This window comes from Orcinus orca, chromosome 20 (assembly GCF_937001465.1).
Source record: "Orcinus orca chromosome 20, mOrcOrc1.1, whole genome shotgun sequence".
NCBI lineage: Eukaryota > Metazoa > Chordata > Mammalia > Artiodactyla > Delphinidae > Orcinus > Orcinus orca.
In genome coordinates this window covers 46,641,794-46,662,448 of record NC_064578.1, presented here as the reverse complement: position 1 = coordinate 46,662,448, position 20,655 = coordinate 46,641,794, and the positions used below count along the sequence as shown (strand labels likewise).

The window sequence follows — 20,655 nt, the reverse complement described above, 5'->3', positions numbered from 1 at the left end:
GGGTATCTTTTTTGGTGAGTTCCAGTGTCTTCCTGTTGATGATTGTTCAGCAGTTAGTTGTGATTCCAGTGCTCTCGCAAGAGGGAGTGAGCACACGTCCTTCTACTCCAGCATCTTGAACCAATCTGTGTCCATTTCTTAATTGATTTTTTTTTGTTGTTTGAGTTGTATGAGTTCTTTATATATTTTAGATATTAGCTGTCTGCTAGCTCACTGTTAATGTATAGAAATTAAACAGGTTTTTTGTATATCGATTTTGTACGCTGCAAGTTTACCATATTTGTTTATTATTTATAATAGTTTTTTTGGGTGTATTTATGGTTTTCCATGTGTAAAATCATGTCTTCCGTGAGTAGTGACAGTTTTACTTCTTTCTTACCAATTTGGGTGCCTTTTATTTCTTTTTCTTGCCTAATTGCGTTGGTTAGACTTCCAGTACTGTGTTGAATAAGAGTGATGAGAGTGGGCATCCTTGTCTTGTTCCTGATCTTAGGAGGCATAGTTTTCAGTTTTACACCCTTGAGTATGATATTAGTTGTGGATTTGTCATATATGGCCTTTATTCTGTTGAGGTATGCTTTCTCTATACCCATTTTATTGATAGTTTTTATCATAAGTGGGTGAATTTTGTCAAATTTTTTTCTGTATCTACTGAGATGATCATATGATATTTATCTTTCATTTTGTTAATATGGTATATCACAATGATTGATTTGCTGATGTTGAACCATCCTTGCCTCCCTAAAATAAATCTCACTTGATCATGTTGTATGATCCTTTTAATGTATAATGTTGTATTCAGTTTGATAATATTTTGTTGGGAATTGTTGCATCCATGTTAATCAGAGATATTGGCCTATGATTTTCTTTTTTTTGTATTGTCCTTGTCTGTATTTGGTATCAGGGTGATGTTGACTCATAAAATGAGTTAGGAGGCATTCCCTTATCTTTGATTTTTTTGGAAGAGTTTGAGAAGGATAGGTATTAAATCTTCTTTAAATATTTGGTTGAATTCACCAGTGAAACCATCTGGTCCTGGACTTTTGTTTTGGGGAGGTTTTTGATTACTGTTTCATCTCCTTGCTAGTGATCAATCTATTCGTGTTTTCTATTTCTTCATGATTCAGTCTTGGAAGGTTGTATGATTCTAAGAATTTATCCATTTCTTCTAAGTAGTCCAATCTGTTGGTGTATAACTGTTCATGATATTTTCTTATAATCCTTTGTATTTCTGTGGTTTCCATTGTTATTTCTCCTTTTTTTCCTGTTTTTATTTATCAGTCTTCTCTCTTTTTTTCTTAGTGAGTCTAACTAAAGGTTTGCCAATTTCTAACATCTTTTCAAAGAACCAGCAATTTCATTGATCTTTTCTATTGTCTTTTTGTCCTTATTTCATTTATTTTGGTCTGATTTTTATTATTTCCTTCCTTCTACTGACTTTAGGCTTTGTTTCTTCTTTTTCTAATTCCTTTAGGTATAGAGTTAGATTGTTTATTTGAGATTTTTCTTATTTCTTGAGATGGGCCTGTATTGCTATAAACTTTTCTCTTAGTACTGCTTTGCTGCATCCTGTAGATTTTGGTATCTCATATTTTCATTTTCATTTGTCTTCAGGTATTTCTCCATTTCTCCTTTGATGTCTCCATTGACCCCTTGTTTAGTATCGTGTTGTTTAGTCTCCACCTATTTGTGATTTTTCCAGCTTTCTTCTTGTAGTTGACCTCTAGTTTCATACCATTGTGGTTGGGAAAGATGCTTGATATGATTTCAATCTTCTTAAATTTACTGAGGCTTGTTTTGTGGCCCAACATATGATCTATCCTTAAGAGTGTTCCATGTACACTTGAGAAAAATTAGTATCCTGCTGCATTTGGATGGAATGGTCTCTACAAATCTGTCAAATCCATCTGGTCTAATGTTTCATTTAAGGCCACTGTTTCCTTGTTGACTTTCTGTCTGAATGATCTATCCACTGATAGATCATTGCACTCTCCACAGCCCAGTAAGTGGGCTGTTAAGTCCCCTACTATTATCACGTTGCTGTCAATTTCTCCCTTTAGATCTGTTAATAATTGCTTTATATATTTTGGTGCTCTTATGTTAGGTGCATATATATTAATAACTGTTAAGTCTTCTTGATGCTTTTTCCCCTTTATCAATATATAATATCCATCTTTTCTCTTGTTACCTTTTCTGGCTTGAAGTTTATTTTGTCTGATGGGTGTGGCTACATCTGCTTTCTTCTGGCTTCCATTTACTTGGAGCATCATTTTCCATCCCTTCACTTTTGAGCCTGTTTGTCTTTAGAACTGATGTGGGTCTCCTGGAGGCAGCATATAGTTGTTTTAATTTTTAATCCATCCACCTATTCTATGTCTTTTGATTCGTGAATTAAATCCATTTACATTTCGGGTCATTATGGATAAATGAGGACCTAGTACTGCCATTTTATTTTTTGTTTTCTTTGCACTTAAGAAATTCTTTAACTATGGCCCTCAGTTTGGGCTTTGACCTGAAGAAGATCACCTACAGCCTCAGGTGGTCCCATTTCTAAAGGTAACCTTTTTTTTTAGTAATTCTTTTAAAATTGAAGTATAGTTGATTTACAGTATTGTGCCAATCTCTGCTGCACAGCAAAGTGACTCAGTTTTATCCATGTATGCATTCTTTTTAAAAATATTATTTTCTATTATGGTTTATCCCAGGAGGTTGGATATAGTTCCCTGTGCTATACAGTAGGACCTTGTTGTTTATCCATTCTAAATATAATCGTTTGCATCTACCAACCCCAAATTCCCAGTCCATCCCTCTCCCTCCCCCGCCGCACCTTGGCAACCACAAATTAAAGGTAACCTTTTTAATAGTCTCTTCAATTCAGTCAGAGGGTTACTAGAATTAGTACTCAAATAAAGGAGGATAGAGGGGAGCTATGTCAGTCTTACAGTCCTTTGTTTTAGGTACTATTTATACCTTTAATCATTCATTAGCCTTCTACAGCAAATCCTTCCATCAAGCTATTTTGGAATTTTGAAGCCTTGGGGCTTCTGCATACCAATTAAAATAGGTACAATTGTTGAGGATAAGAACTCTCTAAAACTTTACCAGTTTCGAAAATTTTCCAGTTCAAATGGCCATCATTTGGCCATTGACGAGTAGGATCTTAATAGTAACTCAAACCAATAAAACACAAGAGACAGCCCCACAAGAGAGTGCAAAGGATGCAGCCCTCACAAGATCCAGAAAGTTCACTCCCCAAAATAGTCTAAGAACTCAAAGACCTTCATTGTACAAGTGGAAACAACAAAGGTTGAGATGACAAAGGCCCCTTATGGACTGAGACCCTCATGACAAACTCCTCTGAGAGCTGACCCAGTTGAACAAACACTCCAAACACTCAGCTTGGAATCCCAGTCTATTCAACTGACTGCCAAATATGTGTTGGTACGTGCACTTTCCAGATGGAGGAGATCAGAAAGAATATTCTCACTGGTCAGTGTGTGAGGTTCTCAGGACATATAACAAAAAGAAAGTAAAACCTAATCTGGCCAGTGGTTTTCCTCCTTATGACAGAGGACACAAAAGACAGACAAAGAAAAACAATGACCATCTTTGGGAGGAAAAGGATCCACAAACCAGGAATATTCTACCAAACTTCAAACAAAGAGTCACGGAGTCCAAGGAGCTAGATCTACAAATATTTTCTCCTGTGAATCTAGTTTTTAAAAAAGAGGAAAATCCTCAAAAAAAAAAAAGAGGAAAATTCTCACGACTCTTGGTTTCTACAGATGCTGCAGGCAGAGATCTGGGAGACTGACTGACATGGTAAGAATTCTTACCTTTTGCCTGCTTTTGTCAGGTGTCCCAGGATCTCTTAACTGTAGTAGCCTTAGGGCGAGTAGTGTCCAGCCAGTAAAGTTTCATTCCATCCTTGTCATCAACTGCTGAGGAGGAATTAATGTCCCTCTATCCTTCTAGGTTCTTCTGGCTGCTCTAAGAATTAAATTGACATGGGATAGATTAACAGGAGAAAATCAAATTTTAATAATATGTATACATGGGAGAGACCCAGAAAAACTGAGTAATCCGTTAAATATCTTAATTATCTCTCCTCTTCTACCTGTATCATTTCTAGATTTCTATCTTCGAGCTCTCTTCCATGTGGTCTGCCCTATTTCCAATGCTTTCTAAGGGTTCTTCATCTCATTTATCGAGTTCTTCAGGTCTAGTCTGTTTGGTTATTTTTTTTAAGTTTCAATCTCTTTAGTAAAGTATTCCTTCTGTTCATTATTTTTATTCCTGAGTTCATTGAGCTGCCTTTTGGAGTTTTCTTGCAGCTCACTGAGTTTCTTCATGACAGGTATTTTGAATTCTCTGTCAATTAGATCACAATATTCTGTGACTTTAAGTTTGGTTTCTGGAGAATTGCCATTGTCTTTTTGTGATACCGTGTTACCATGGTTCTTCAAGGTGCCTGATAAGTTGTTCCTTAGCTGGAGCATTTGGAGTAGTGAACAACCTTCTTTCTCAGGTAAAGCTTTTTTTTCCCTTAAACTTGAGGCTAAGGATTCGTTAGCAATAATAGGGCTTTCTTGTGTTTTCCAGTAGGTGGCGCTATAGCAAAGCTTTTGGGTTCTCTTACCAGAGCTACCCCCGGTTATACATGTTTGAGAAGGAGTACTTTCCACTCTCCACTGCCTCTGTCAGAGGGGTCCCTTGGTGCCCTCAGTGTAGCTGCTTGGTGCCTTGATGCCGCCAATGTGGCATCACCACCTGGGGCACGGGGATGGTGCATGCCTCCACCATATCTGGGGTGTCCTGGTTCTGTCAAAGCGGGGAGCCAAGGGGGAGCCAGGGTGGCAGGCATCTCTGTCATGACCAGGCTTTCAGGTTGGTGGGCTCTGCTGCTGCAGACAGGGCAGGGCTGGAGTTGTGGGTCCCTTTGTAGCTGGACCCTGATGGACAGGGTCACAGGCCCTGCTGCTGCTGCTGTGTGGTTTCCTGTGGCCAGCAGCATTGCTGCAGCCGGGAGGCTGGTGTCATGTACACTGTCTCCCTGATGCTACTGGGTTCTCTGCAAGATCAGCCACCATGGCCAGGTTCCAGGGGTCAGGTCACAAACCACCTCTGCTGTTCCCCCTGTCCTGCCTCCTCTATGTGTTCCAATCCACCCACCTTTAGATGTACAGATGTGAGGAATTCTCTGGCATCCTGATGTGTTGGGATGAGGCACCTTTGTTGAGTTATGGATGTTTCACTGGTTGTAGATTGAAGGGGAGACACAAAGGAGTGTCACGCTGCCACGATGCTGAAGTCACTCTAAAGTCAGACAGCATATAGGTTTTTTTTTTTAAGATTATTCTTTTTTTTTTTAAAAAAGAGGTGCATTTCTTTTTTAAAATAATTAATTAAGGCTGCATTGGGTCTTCATTGCTACGTGCGGGCTTTCTCTAGTTGTGGCAAGCGGGGGTTACTCTTCATTGCGGTGCTTGGGCTTCTCATTGTGGTGGCTTCTTTTGTTGTGGAGCACAGGCTCTAGGTGCACAGCCTTCAGTAGTTGCAGCACACGGGCTCAGTAGTTGCGACACATGGGCCCTAGAGCGCGCGGGCTTCAGTAGTTGCGGCATGTGGGCTCAGTAGTTGTGGCTCATAGGCTCTAGAGCGCAGGCTCAGTAGTTGTGGCACACGGGCTTAGTTGCTCTGCAGCATGTGGGATCTTCTCAGACCAGGGATAGAACCTGTGTCCCCTGCATTGGCAAGAGGCTTCTTAACCAATGTGACACCAGGGAAGTCCCAGCATATAGTTTTAACCTAACCTGACAATCTCTGCCTTTTAATTGGTATGCTTAGTTCATTTAAGTGTAATGTATTTATTGATAAATTGGACTTAGGTCTATCATTTTATTATTTGTTTTCTGTTTGTTCCCTCTGTGTTTTGTTCTTATCTTTCCCCCTTTTTGTCTTCTTCTCAGTTTGAATTTTTAAAATTTAATTTCTCTGTTGGCTTCCCCAACATCTCCCTGCCCCCCACACATACACTTTCTGCTTATAGGTGATCCTTTCCTGTCCTCTGACTGAAAAGAGAATTTCTTAAAAGTTTTCTGCCTTCGTTTGCCTCCCAGATCTGGGATTTGGATCACCATCTGGTTAAAGTAGGGAGATATAGGAGGGGGAAAAAACCCACAGAAACTTCACTACCATAACAGTAATTTTTCGAATTTTGACTTCCCTCCCCAATATGCCTGCCCTCAATTACTTTTCAGGGTCCTCAGGTAGTTGCTTTTTCTATTCTGGCCAGAGCTTTTAGTTGTAATCAGTGAGAAATTATGTATAGTAGGCTTAATCAATCTTAATGAGAGCCATAAGCAAACACACACAAGAGAGTCTGTTGAGAAGACTGACATTGTTTTGAGTTTTTCAAATATCTTTAATGTCCCACTTAATAGAAAACAACTGGATTCTGATAACTGCTTCTGCATTCAATGTGTTGTGAAATGTTGTTTTGGTTGAAGTATATGAGGAAAGTCTGGAGCAGTTACAATATAGGGGTATATTTCATAGTCTCGCTAGATAAACGTGGATCTTCTTTATTTTTAACACTACAGCAAAACTTTACAAATGGTAGTTTCTTAAAGGTTAGTTGCGATGTGCAGTCTGAAACCATATCAACAAACTTTTAAAAATCTGTTGGTCTGTCTTGCATTTTGAATAGCTCTTTTACCTATCTTGAACAGATCCTTTACCTATTCACTTTTTAATAACATCACGCATCACATATCTGGAAAATACTGGTTTACTGAGTTATTCAGATTTCCAAAAATGTTGAAACATTTCCATTATATAATATCAAAAATCATAGTCATAAGTATCCACAATGATCTCATCAGAAAATCTATAAATATTTAGAAAATTGTTAAGCACATGGTGGCAGATATGTTTTTCCCCTTTAAGGTTCAGATTTTATCATTTGTCACAAATTCTGTCAGTTATTCTCCTTAAAGGAAAAGCTCACTTTGTTCTTTGTGAGAAAATATCTGCCAGATACTTAAGTCTATAGTTTTTAAATTGTTCTTTCAATGTAAAAATAAAATTACACTATGACAAAAGCTGCTAGTACAGTTCATAACTCAAATAAACAAAAGCTTTTTCTTGACACAGTCATCATATATCATTATGCAGCTTTATACATACCTTGCATTTTGTCACATAGGATATTAAAGTATACAAGGGTAGAGGTTTAGTGGAATTAATAATTTTTACTGCTTCATGAAGGATTTTAAGTGAAACTGGTTTTTGTTGTTTGTTTTTTGCTATGAGTGGTTGTATAGAATACAACAACTTCTAGGATGTTCAGTGCCACTGCCTTGATGCGGGACAAGGGCCAGGAGTTTTACCCACCATTGTTTTTGCACCATCAGTGCAAATTTCAACATAATAAAAAATCTGAATAGCAACTTACTTTTATTATGAAAATAATTTTGACCTCAGGGACCCTCTGAAAGGGTTGGGGAGATGCAGGGGTCTGCAGATCCACTTTGAAAATCACTCTAGTAAGAGAAAAGATAAGGGAAGCATTGGGGTTCTCCTACAGGAATAAAAGTAGATGGCACTTAACCCAGGCAGGAGGTTATAGCCAAACAGACATGAAGAATAAGTAGGATTTAGAGCCGTGAGGGAGAAGGGCATTCCAGACTAAAAGAAGAAACAGCGCAAGTGAGCGTCTGTGTAGGAGACATAGGGGGGACCAGGAGTGATGAGCTGAGATAGGAAAGGAGAGCTGGAGGCATAATTTGCAGAGTCTTGAATGTCATCCAAGGAGTTTAAAATCTCTCCTAAGTGTAAGGGACAACCACTGAAGGGTTTTAAGCTGGGGGATGACTTGACAAGATTTTGTTTGTTTAGGACAATCACTCTTACTACAGTGTAGATATGGATGCAAAGGGAATAAGACTTTGAGCAAAAAAAAAAAAAAAAACAAACCCAGAAAGCTATTGCAATAATCCAGCTGAGAGATGGCTACCTGAATCCCTTGGAAAAATGGCAGTTGACTTGGAAATGAATAGATGAATTTGAGAGATGTAAAGGAAGTATAAGTAATAAGACTAAGTGACTCATTAGAAGTGGGGATGAAAGGAAGGGAGAAGAACCAAGCTTGGGCTACTGGATGAGGGCGTATTGTTCACTGAGAAGATACAGGGGGAGAAGCAGATTTGGAAGGAGGGTTATGATGTTGGGTTAAGGTACCCATGAAACATTTAGGTGGGAATGTCCCAGAGTCAAATGGATATATGGAACTGGAAGTTACTTAATGTCTCATTCCATTTATAAGACATTCTTGAAAAAGAACTGTAGGAACAGAGAACATATTCAGTGGTTGCCAGGGGTTATGGGGAGAGCATGGGTGGGACTACAAAAGGACAGCATGGGGCTTCCCTGGTGGCGCAGTGGTTAAGAATCCGCCTGCCAATGCAGGGGACATGGGTTCAAGCCCTGGTCCAGGAAGATCCCACATGCTGCAGAGCAGCTAAGCCCGTGCGCCACAACTACCGAACCTGTGCTCTAGAGCCCACGAGCCACAACTACTGAAACCCGTGCGCCTAGAGCCCGTGCTCTGCAACAAGAGAAGCCACCTCAGTGAGAAGCCTGTGCACCGCAACGCAGAGTAGCCCCCGATTGCTGCAACTAGAGAAAGCCCACACGCGCGCAGCAATGAAGACCCAATGCAGCCAAAAATAAATAAATAAAATTAAAAAGAAGAAAAAGGACAGCATGAGGGAGGTTTGGGGAATGGTGAAACTGTTCTGTATCTTGATTGTGGTAGTGGTAACAGACATCCATATATGTCAATTCTACTGTATATTAATTTAAAAAATTAAACAGGAAAATTACTCTTGGGTTTCTGGCTTGTAGAACTGGTGCCAGTGGTGGCATCGTTCACTGAGATTCAGAATAAGAAAAGGACCTGGGTAGGTGGAGGGAGACAATGAGGTTTGGGATATACTAAGTTTGAGGTGCCTTTGAGACATCCAACAGGTATCAACTAGACAATTAGACACATCATCTGGAACTCAAAGGAGAACTGTTCTTAAAATTTTCAAAATCCTCACTTGGTGTAGAATCATGGATTTTTCTCCTGAACTTGTACCCGTGTTATCAAGAACTACTGTGCCATGTTTCTTATCACTGTACTTATATTGGCCTAGCACCATCAACTTAGTTTTTACATCTCAGCCATTATATGGTGGTAAATAATGAATATTGATAACTTCTGTGTGGGATCTTATTTACAATAAGAAATATAACAAAAGCAGAAGGTCATTAAAACCATTATAGGGTATGAGTCACCTTATGGTGGTATCTGAAGCCAGGAAAGAAGAGAAGGCTCCTCAAGACGGCTTAGGAAGAGTATGGAATGTAAGAAGAGGCAGCAATGACAGAGGCTCGAAGATGAGAAGTGACAAAGGATTAGGAGCTTGAAAGTTCCAACAGAAGGAGAAAATTCATAAAAGAGGTGCTTGTGAGAGATCACACCAGAACAGGAAAATGTTCTCTGGATATAATTACAATGATTATTGGTAACCTAGGCTGGCATAAACTCAGTGCAGTGGTAGGGGTGGAAACTAGACTGTAGGGGCTGAAGAATGTAGAAAGAATGAATGTAGAAAGTGGAAGAATATAGAAAGTTGAGCCAGAGAGTATACATAGCTCTTTCAAGAAACTTGACTCTGATGGAAAGGGGAGTAAGAGGGCTGTAGTTAGGGCAGAACGAATTGTTAGAAAGGTGTGTGTGTGTGTGTGTGTGTGCGCGTGTGTGTGTGCATGTGCATATGTATTTTAAAGAAGTTTGATCATCATTATAAGATGATGTGCAGAAGCAGAGATTTAGAGATGGGGTTAATTGATAGAGCCAGTCTCCTGTCACAGAGGGAGGGAGATAGTATTCTGTTTAGGGTGCACTCTATCTTCAGTCCCTTTAACTTTATGCTGGAGCCATTAGCCAACACTAATTAGAGGCATAAGAACTGGAAACTATCTCTATCTATTTGATGATTATATGGTTATAAAAGAATCAGCAAAGAGCAACCACAAATAGGAAAATTTAGTTAAGTAACATGACATACAATTAATGTACAGAAATCAACGGCCTTCAGCAGTATCCAGTTAGAAGAGGTAATAGAAGAGCACACCCTATTCACAAGAGCAAATAGTAATGATAATAAAATACCCAGGCAGAAACTTAAGAAATGTGTAAAACTTATATGAGGAAAACTATAAATACTCATGAAGGACACAAAAGTAAACATGAACAAATGGAAGGGCAGTGTGTTTGGTTAGAAGTCTCACATAATAAATATAGTAATTCTTTTTTTAAATTTTATTTATTTTTGGCTGCATTTATTTATTTTTGGCTGCATTGTTGCTGCGCACGGGCTTTCTCTAGTTGCGGCGAGCAGGGCTGCTCTTCGTTGTGGTGCACGGGCTTCTCATTGTGGTGGCTTCTCTTGTTGCATGGGCTCTAGGCGCACGGGCTTCAGTAACTGCAGCACGTGGGCTCAGTAGTTGTGGTGCACGGGCTTGGTTGCTCTGCGGCATGTGGGATCTTCTGGGACCAGGGGTTGAATCCGTGTCCCCTGCATTGGCAGGCGGATTCTTAACCACTGCACCACCAGCAAAATCCCAAAGATAGTAATTATTTCAAAGTTAATTTATAAATATAATGCAGCTCCCTTAAAAATACCATCAGGTTTTAATCTAGAATTAGAAAAGTTGACTATAAAAACTTATTTGAAAGAATAAATAAGAACAGCTAGGAAAACTCTGAGAAAGAGGACCATGATAGAGAGGCACTACCAGAGAGTTATACATACTATAAAACTTCTGTAATTACAACAATGAGGTATTAGCATATGAATGGATAGACCAAAAGAACAGCCTAGAAAATTCAGAAATGGACCCATGTGCATATAGAAATTTAGTAGATGATAAAGGTTGCATCTCAAACCATTGGAGGGAAGAAGGATTTTTAAAATAAGTGGTACTGAGGTAAGTGGAGAATCATATGGAAAAAGATCAGATTAAATCTGCTTCTCACACCATACACCGGATAAATTTTAAAAGGGTTAGAGGTCAAAAAAAAAAAAAAAAAGGGTCAGAGATCTGTATTTTAAAAGACGAAACTATAAAAATACTAAAAGAAACCATAATGGATTCCTTTATAACCTTGAAGTGGGCAAAATTTTGCTAACCATGATTCAGAATGTAGAAGCAGTAAAAGAAAAGATTGATACATTTGACTACATAATAATAAATTTTTGCACGGCAGAAAACACAATGAGAAAAGTAGAAAGACAGAAGAACAGAATTCACAGAAAACACAAGTCCTTAAACAAATGAGCAGGTGATTGACCTCATTTATAATGCTTGAAATGCAAACTAAAACTACATTGAGATATAATTTCTCACCTACCGGATTGACATCATACTCTGTTGTCATGTTGTGGGGAAACTGGTATTGCTGGTAGGAATGAAAACTAGTACAAGCCACAGGAAGGAGGATCTGGCAATTTCCAGCAAAGTCACATACATGTGGCTTTTTACCTATCAATCTCACTTCTAACCAAATTATGTATTCCCTTTGATCCAGAAGTTCTCATTTTAATATCATTTCTAGGGTTCTATGACAAAGATACAGTGGCAAAAATACAAAATAATGAATGCATAAAGTTATTTGTGATATCAGTTTTTGTAACAGAAAAATACTTGAAACCAAAATATCCATCAGTAGCGAACTGATTGAATAAGCCTAAGGTATATTTATACAGTAGAATACTACGCAACTCTAAAAAAGAATGGAGATGATCTTTACATGTTGTTATGGTGTGATCTCCATGATAAAGTGTTACGCAAAAAAGTAAAGTGAAGGATGGTGTATAGGATATGCTACCTTTTGTGTAAGAAAGAAGGAAAATGAAAATACACACATATATATTTTCAAAAAGAAACAATGGAAAGATGAATAAAAATGGTTTCATATAGGGCAAAAGAGGAAACATGGTAGAGGGCACAGAGATGGCAGTGAGACCTCTGTGAAGATACCTCATTATAAAGTTTTGGCTTTGGAATCATGCAAATGTTCTATAAAATTTTTTAAAATTTAAACAAAAAGACAGTTCCCCTGCTAGTGCCCAGATTATGGTCTCTAAATACAACTTGGTGAATTCCTGATAGGAATCAAAGCTCTCTGAGAAATGGCTGATTCCGGATTTGGTCAAGAAATGTACAAAGATGAGCCTGGAACATCTTTCCATACCATAAATTAAGGAGGCTCCTACTGGCCTAGGGTTGAAATTGAAAGAGCAAATATGTTCAAAACCTATATATTCATAATAATATTAAACACAGACACAGACACACACACACACACACACGTTTGTTTACCTTCAGAGAGAACTGTCTAAATCTGAAAATTGAAGCATTTAAGTTGTTTTTTTCTGTATTCACTGAAACTCAGGATAACCAAAGAATTAATGAGAGATGTTTCTCTGTATAGTAGTATATGTATATATTAGTATACAGATGTTTCTCTTTTAGTAGCTAATAAATGAAGAAAGAATGATAAATTAGAAATCCCCATTTTGTAAACCCCTAAAGAAATAATGAGTCTAGGTAGGTTGCCAGATTTAGCATACAAATTTCATGGGACGTACTTACAAAGTTATAGTAGCGTTATATGGAACATGCTTATACTGAAAATTAATTTTGTTTATCTGAATTTCAAATTTAACTGAATGTCCTGTGTTTGACCTGGCAACCCTAGATCTAGGTGTAATACTCAACAAGGGATGTTAACATCACTGAGGTAGATGCAGAAGAATCATTTAATAAACTAAACATTCATTTATGATTTAAAAACTAAAAATAGAAGGAACTTTTTAAATATAATGATGTGTACCCACAAAAATAGTATGCAAGCATTATACTCAGTAGCAAAATGTTGAAAGTTTTTGGTTTCTGTTCAGGAGCAAGACTAGGATACCCCCAATATACCCTTTTTTCTACTGTGTAATAGAGAGCCTAAAGAAAAGATATAAAGATGAGAAAGAAAGTATAAACTCATTATTCATAAACAATATGATAGTGCACATAGCAAATCCAAAAAAAAAACCCTACAAATAAATTATTAGAATAATAAGTGGAGACTTCTGGTTCCAGACAAGATGGCAGAGGCTCATTTCTCCCTACCCCTTCCTGATAAGTGCAATGAAAAACTCTGGAAATAATACAGCAGACATTCATAAGAGGTCTTTGAAAGGTAGAAAGTAGAAGGCTAGCTGGCTGGGGACCTTAGGACTTGAGGAACAACACAGTGAACCAGCATTTCTCAACTTCTGACCCAGTGACAGGAGGTGGCCCAGGCTCAGTGGCTCTCTAGCCTCCTTCCAGCAACAGAAGGCACCCAAGTATGTGCTTTTCTCTCCCATGGGCAATATCAGTAGTGATCAACCAGGAGCCCCACTGGCACTGGGCAGTACAGGAAAGCGCTCTCCACCCCTTTATGCTAGTGTCTCCTACCCCTAATCTAGCAGCACCAGCTGGACGCTAGGAAATGCTTTCAGTTTCCATTGGTGGTAACAACATGAATTGGGTGCAAGTACAACCAGAACTGGGAAAAGGAAAAAGAACAGAATAACACTACAAGTCCTCTGAAAATTAAAGTGTCATTGGAACCACAGCACACAAAACTAGGCCAGGACCTACCTGCTAAACCTAAACATGGTAACTGCCTGCTAAAATGGAAGAGTTAAATAAGATCCAGAGTTTTCTATCAAAATATTTAAAATGTTCAAGACATAATAAATAATCACATATCATAACAAAAACCAGGAAAATCACAACTTGAATGAGAAAAGACAATCGACAGATGCCAACACTGAGATGAATTAGATGTTAGAATTATCTGACAAAAATCTAAAGTAACCATCATAAAAATGCTTCATCAAGCAATTACAAATACTCTTGAGACAAATGAAAACAATAGAAAATTTCACCAAAGATATAGAAAATGTAAAAGAGAATTAAATGGAAATGATAAAACTGAAAACTACCATAACTGATATTAAAGACTCACTGGAAAGACTCAAGAGCAGGATGAATATGATAGAGGAGAGCATAAGTGATTCTGCAGATAGAACAATAGAAATTACCCAATCAATAAAAAAAAATCAGAGAGAAAATTGACAGGAAAAAAAAAAACCTACCAAATCCTTAGATAACCTGGAGGACAATTACAAAAAATCTAATATTTGTATCACAGAGTATCAGAAGGAGAGAAGAAAGAGCAGGGCCAAAAAAGTATTTGAAGAAATAATGACTAAACCTTACCAAATTTGGCAAAAGACATAAACCTACAGATTCAAGAAGCTAAACATAATAAATCCAAAGAAATACACACCAAGACATAACATAATTACCTTATGAAAACTAAGGCAAGAAGAATATTGAAAGCACTAGAGAGAAATGATACATTATCTACAGGGAAACGCTGATCAAATTACAATGGATTTCTCATCTAAAACCATTGAGAAGAAAGCATGGCATAATATGTTTCAAGTGCCAGTAGAAAAGAACTGTCAACTGTGGATCCTATATCCAGCAAAACTACCCTTCAGAGGTTAAGGGGAAATAATGTTTTCATTTATTTATTTTATTTTTATTATTTTTATTTTTAATTTTTTTTGGCTGTGTTGGGTCTTCGTTGCTGCACATGGGCTTTTGCTAGTTGTGGTGAGCAGGGGCTACTATTTGTTGTGGTGCACAGCCTTCTCATTGCAGTGGCTTCTTTTGTTGCAGAGCACAGGCTGTAGGCACGCGGGCTTCAGTAGTTGCAGCATGCGGGCCCTAGAGCACATGGGCTTCAGTAGTTGTGGCTCACGGGCTCAGTAGTTGTGGCTTGCAGGCTCTAGAGTGCAGGCTCAGTAGTTGTGGCACACGGGCTTAGTTGCTCCATGGCATGTGGGATCTTCCCAGGCCAGGGATCAAACCTGTGTCCCCTGCACTGGCAGGTGGATTCTTAACCACTGTGCCACCAGGGAAGTCCATCTAAGTTTTTAGATGAAGAAAAACTAGAGGCTTTGTCATCAGAAGAAGCACCCTTAAAGAATGGGTAAAGGAAGTCCTTCAAACTCCAAATAATAAGAGAAGTCTCAGAACTTCAGAAAGGAAGGAAGAATAGCAGAATGGGTAAAAACAGGGGTAAATATAATAGGCTACCTTTCTCATGAGTTTTAAAAATCATATATATAATTTAAAATCAATTATAACATTGTTTGATGTGGTGCTTACTGTAGATGGAGGAAACACTTGAAACAATTATATTTTGGAAAGTGAGGAAGGTAAAAGAACCTACATGGAAGTAAAGTTTCAGCAGAGTGGTAAAATACTGATGTTAGACTTAAGTGATAAGTTACATATTAATTTGTAATACCTAAAGCAAGTGGTAAGAAATTTATCCAAAATAATGTATTCAAAAATAATATAAATCAAAATGGAATTCTAAGACATGCTCAGATAACCCACAGGAATATTAGAAAAATGAGAAACAGAGAGGACAAACGGAAAATGAATAATAAAATGGCAATCTTAAGCCCAAACACATCAATAGTTACTTTAGATGTAAATTTCTATCTAAATACACAAAATAAAAGAGTGAATTTAAAAAACATGATTCAACTATAAAGCTGTCTCCAAAAAAACTCACTTCAAATATAATAACATATGTAGGTTAAAAATAAAAGGATGGGAAGAAATATGCCATGCAAATATTGACTTTAAAAAGCCACAAGTTATTATATTAATATCAAATAAAGTAGACTTCAGAGCAAAGAAAATTGCTAAGAATAAAGAGGGACATTACATAATGACAAAAAATCATTCCACCAAGAAGACATTGCAATTCTAAATGTATACTTACAATAGAGATTCAAACTACATGAAACAAAAACCAGTAGAGCTGAAAGATGAAATAGACAAATCCATAATTATAGTTAGGGAATTCAAAACCTCACTCTCACCATTCATAGAACATAGAGAGGAAATAAGCAAAGATATAGAAGAACTGAATAACACCACTGATCAACAGGATCTAATTGACATTCATAGAATACTCTATCCAACGACACCAGTATGCACATTATATATATTTATATACATCAAAATATGTGGATGTGCTACAGCAGTGCTGGAAGGGAAATTTTTTATTTTTTTTATTTTTATTTTTTTTTGCTGTACGTGGGCCTCTCACTGCTGTGGCCTGTCCCGCTGTGGAGCACAGGCTCCGGACGTGCAGGCTCAGCGGCCATGGCTCACGGGCCCAGCCGCTCCGCGCATGTGGGATCTTCCCGGACCGGGGCACAAACCCGTGTCCCCTGCATCGGCAGGCGGACCCTCAACCACTGCGCCACCAGGGAAGCCCTGGAAGGGAAATTTATAGCACTAAATGCTTACATTAGAAAAAAGGCAAGTCTCAAACCAATAATCTAAGCTCCTACCCAAGAAACTAGTAAAAGAAGACCAAAATAAACACAAAGCAATCAAAAGGAAGGAAAAAATAAACAGCAAAAATTAATAAGATTGAATAGAGGAACTTAATAGAGAAAATCAATGAAACAAAAAGCTGGTTCTTTGAAAAGATCAATAAAATTAATTAACATAGAGCAGAACTGACAAGGGTAAAAAAAGAGAAAACCCAAATTACCAATATCAAGAATAAAAGATGATATATCACTACAGACCCTGTAGCCATTACAATGGTAATAAGGGGATACTATGAACAACTCTACACTCACAAATTTTACAGCTTAGATGAAATAGATAAATTCTTCAAAAATCATAAACTATAAAAACTCAACCAATATAAAATAGATAACCTGAATAGGCATTAAAGAAATTGAACTTGTAATTAAAAGGCTCTAAAGAAAGAAATATCCAGGTACAGATGGTTCCACTAGAGAATTCTATCAAACATTTGAAGAAGAATTAGCATCACTTTTATGCAATCTCTTCCAGAAAATAGAAGAGGGAACACTCTCCAACTCATTCAATGAGGCCAGAATTACCTTGACACCAAAACCAGGCAAAGACATTACAAAAAGAAGAAAGAGGAAGAGGAAGAGAGAGAAAGAAAATTAGTATCCCTCGTGAACTTAGATTCAAAAACCCTTAAAAATATTAGCAAATCAAAGCCTTCAAAGTGTAAAAAGAATTCTATACCATAACCAAGTGGGATTTATTCCAGGTATGCAAGGCTGCTTCAATATTAAAAAATAAATCAATGTAATCCACCATGTCAACAAGTTAAAGAAGAAAAATTATATGATCATATCAATTGACATGGGAAAATAATTTGTCAATAACCAACACCATTTATGATAAAACCCCAACAAACTAGGAATAAAGGGGAACTGCTTCAACCTGATAAAACAGCATTTACCAAAAAACTACAACTAACAGGGACTTCCCTGGTGGTCCAGTGATTAAGACTTTGTGCTTCCACTGCGGGGGGAGTGGGTTTGATCCCTGGTTGGGGAGCTAAGATCTGCGTGGCACGGCCACAAAAAAAAAGAAACAAGAATATAAACACCTACAGCTAACATATTTAATGCTGAAAGACTGAACGTTTTTCCCCTTATTAGGAACAAAGTAAGGATGTTCACCTCTTATGTGACACAGTACTAGAAGTTCTAGCCAGCTAAACAAAGCAAAACAAAGATTAAAAAATACTGATTGGAAAGGAATAAAATTGTCCTTATTTTCAGATGACATGATTACATAGAAAATCTCAAGGATTCTAAAAAAAAAAAAAACCAAATAATAAACACACAAAAATCAGATGCATTTCTATACACTAACAATGAAAATGTAGAATCCAAAATTGAAAACACAATGCTATTTACAATAGATCCAAAGAAAAATAAAGTATTTAAGTATAAATCTAACAAAACATGTGCAGGATCTGTGTGTTGAGAAAACACACTTTTTGGGCTTAGAATAGAAATGCATTGTCTCACGGTTCTAGAGGCCAGAAAGTCAAGACCAAGATGTCAGAAGGGTTTGGAGAAAGGTTAGTTCCTTTGTGAGGAAGAGTATGTTCCATGCCTTTCTACCAGCTTCTTATGGTTTTACTGGTAATTTTCAGCATTTCTTGGCTTGTAGATGATGCATCACCTCAATCTCTCCCTTTATCTTCACGTGGTGTTTTCCCTGTGTGCATGTTTAACTCTGTGTCCAAATTGCCCTTTTTATCAGGACACTAGTCATATCGGATTAGGGGCCCACCCTACTCCAGTATGAGCTCATCTTTACTAATTATATCTGCAGCAAGCTTATTTCCAAATAAGCTCACATTCTATGGTATTGGAGATTAGGGGTTCAACATATGAATTTTGCAGGGACACAATTGAACCTATAACTGATCTCATTTTTCCTTATTAGAAGAGCTATGTATGTGTACATATGCATATGTGTATATAAGTATATATGAATATATAAAGGACTGAATGGTATACATCAAACTGCTAACTGGAGTTATCCTCTGGGAAATGATGGGGAATGAGGAGGGTAGGTGGGCAATACTTATACTTTTTATCTCCACACTTTGAATTGGTTGAAAAATGTTCAACAAGTATGTATAACTATTGCAAATTTAAGCAAACAACTTAAGAGCCTTTAAGGCACCTTATAGATGTCCTTCAAGGTAGATACTGGGCTTCCTTGGAGAGAAGTGGGAACTACAACAATTAAGTGATCCAGAATTGTTCGACTACTTTTTCATGTGCAAAACAGTAATATTTTATATGTCCCCACCAAAAGGACTTGTGAGTCAGTGGCAGAGTGGAAATAGCACTGCACCTGGAGCCCAGAGAGCCAGATGGAATTCCATTTCTGGTACTAGCCGGCCAAGTGACTTTAGGTTCTTAACCACCAGGGCATTTGCATTTTTCTCTTTAAATATTTCTGTAAATTTCAGATATGTAGTCCTGTGGTCTATATTTATTCAGATCTGGCTAATACATATATGTTGTGTGTCACAGCAATATTTGACTAAGCTTAAAAATAGCCAACATCACTTTTCCTAGAAAAAAATATGAACACAGAGACCATTGATCTGAGCTGTGTACTTGAAGTACAGCATATCCATGTTATATGACCAGGCAGCCTGATTCTCCCACTCTGCCTCTGCAAAGTGTCTATACCACCCTCCATTATCGCTATGGGAAGAACAACTTCCACCGAAGGGCCATACAACAGACAGAACTGAACCCCACAAACCTGTGTCACCCCTCCAGAGCTTCTCTTCATTTCTCCATTCAATCAGGAAATAATTATTAACTACCCACTATGAGCCAGGACTATACCAGGCCCTGGGGATCCACCGATCAGCAAAATAAACACATCCTTATTCAGATTAAGGAAGTCAAGAAAACAATTACAAGACAATGTGAAATGTGTTTTGGTAAAGGAATTACAGGGTGCTGGGGGTGGAGAACCCAGCTCTCTGAGTTAGGGTCCCCTAACTCAGTCTTAAAGGTTTTCCAAAAGCTTCTCTTCATAGAATTGTATCAACTCAGCTCTGAAATCTTGAGTTAGATAATTTTGCCCACTACCTGCTGCTTTTCCTTTTTCCTTTCAGTTCCATCTGTGGTTGCTGGAGAAGGGCATGGCTCAGGCAGGAAGTTGTCAAACCCCTGTAGTTCACCTATTCAAGGAAGAGAAAAATGGCCTCTCTGACTGGGAGGCATTCTTTCAACTTCCTGGATGGTGTCATGTTTTCACTCTAGGTAGGAGGATCCACTCTGCAGAGTCCAGGTGTAAAAGGGTTTGATCACAAGTCCTGAGAATGATGAGAAATACCTATTCATTCCTCATCAGAGTCAATATCTACCAGAGCCCACTCACTCTCACTAACCATTACATCAAGCACAAAGTGTCCCTTTGAAAGTCTTCAGAGTGCATGTTTATTAGTTTCTTCAGACAGAGCACATGCCAAGGTGGCAGGGTTCACATCACTTTTCTATTTTCTCTAAGTCCCCTCAGAATTCTTACTTCCTGTCCCCATAATATTTCTGAAAAAAATTTAAATACTGGTGAAATAAATCCAAGAAAATCTACATAAATAGGAAAAATAGAATGTTTCTGAATTAGAAGAATTCAACACAGGAAAAAAAAGGCCAGCCATGAAATGTTACAGATTGATTAAATGAACTACATTAAAATTAAGAATTTTTTCATCATTAAAAAAGTGAAAAGGGGGACTTCCCTCGTGGTCCAGGGGGCCGGGGTTCAATCCCTGGTCAGGGAACTAAGAGCCCACATGCTGCAACTAAAGATCCCACACACAGCAACAAAGATCCCACACGCTGCAACTAATACCTGGTGCAGCCAAATCAATCAATATATTTTTAAGTGAAAAAAGGGAATTTCCTGATGGTCCAGTGGTTAGGACTTGGTGCACTTTCATTGCTGTGGGCCCAGGTTCGATCCCTAGTTAGGGAACTAAAATCCCACAAGCTACACAATGTGGGTCAAAAAAAAAAGTGAAAAGATAAGTCACGGAGTGGGAGAAAAAAAATTGCAAAACATTTAACAAAAAATGACTTGTAT

At 37.9% G+C, this 20,655-nt stretch overlaps 1 protein-coding gene across 1 annotated transcript in view; it reads left to right on the top strand.

Annotated features, from left to right (window-relative positions):
- The window catches only part of FCGBP (Fc gamma binding protein), an 83,229-nt gene that overhangs the window by 18,029 nt on the left and 44,545 nt on the right, over window positions 1–20,655 (top strand). The window lies entirely within an intron of this gene.